This window comes from Chinchilla lanigera, unplaced genomic scaffold (genome assembly GCF_000276665.1).
Source record: "Chinchilla lanigera isolate Chin_1 unplaced genomic scaffold, ChiLan1.0 scaffold00059, whole genome shotgun sequence".
NCBI classification, from domain to species: domain Eukaryota; kingdom Metazoa; phylum Chordata; class Mammalia; order Rodentia; family Chinchillidae; genus Chinchilla; species Chinchilla lanigera.
This window is the reverse complement of record NW_004955460.1, coordinates 14,960,383-14,961,461: the sequence shown is the minus strand read 5'-3', so window position 1 is coordinate 14,961,461 and position 1,079 is coordinate 14,960,383. Positions and strand designations below refer to the sequence as shown.

At 47.5% G+C, this 1,079-nt stretch overlaps 1 protein-coding gene across 1 annotated transcript in view; it reads right to left on the bottom strand.

The window, feature by feature from the left end:
* LOC106146294 (myosin-3-like) overlaps nt 1–1,079 on the bottom strand; it is a 9,071-nt gene that overhangs the window by 1,145 nt on the left and 6,847 nt on the right. The window lies entirely within an intron of this gene.

Here is a 1,079-nt window from a genome sequence, read left to right as displayed (position 1 = left end):
AGGGAGATACATATTGTATGCACATTTCTCCCCCTGTCTGGACACACAAACAGGTGGCAAGGCCTTGGGGACGTAAGTCCTTCCCGTTGATCTAGCAGGTGCAGCCTCCCTCGCCCCGTTAAGCCCACTTGCTGCTGAAGAGTTCTGCTCAAAGCCCCCCAATTAATTCTAAGGAGGCTTAATTATACGTGTAAGGCACAGACCTAATTATATGTATATAGACTGAGAGACAGAAGAGACACTTATGTGATTAGCATAGACTGATTTTCACGATCTCTAGGGAGGAAAACAGCGCTAGGAAGATGTAATTAGAAAACATTTAGAAACTAGGCATTTGACAGTATCCTAACCAAACAATCAGCCCTTTTCTGAACCTGCCCAGCTTGGAGAGTTACGGTTTGGATCGAGAATGTCTCCCCAAAGCCTCATGCACCCTGGGGTGGAGCTCTTAAAAGGTACTTTGACTATGGGGACTCTGTACTCACCCATGGATTAAGTATATTGTTGGAGGTGTGGCCTGGTTAGAAAAGGCAGGTCACGGGGGCTGTGACCTGGAAGGAGTATCTCCCTTCCGGTTCCTCCCTTCTCTGTCAGCTTCCTGGCTGCCATGACACAAGCAATTGCCTCCACCACCTGGAGCCTTGCACTACGCCGTTCCTGTGTTTCAGCCTGCTGAACATGGACTCAAACTTCTGAAACTGTGAGCCAAAATAACCCTCTCCTTCTTTAAGGAAGGAGATGTTTTGTACCAGCAACGAGAAAGTGACTAAGAGAGTAGCTTCAGGCACACTTGGGGTCAGAAATTCAAGATCCTGTGAGATTCATGTCCTTGTGCCCACCCCTATAGCATAGACCTTTGTAGAAAAGGCCAAGAATTTACCAGCCACTCCATTCCTAGGAGCCTTTTTCCTTCAGCCTCCTAAAGCTGCCTGAGCATAAGCGACATAAAGAGCAATGGCAGCAAGTTGTGGTTGTGCGTGCTTGTTATCCTAGCACTCTGGGAGGCTGAGTCAGGAGAACTGCAAAGTCAATCCTAGTCTAGGCAATTTAGCAACTTAGCAAGACCCTGTCTCAAAATT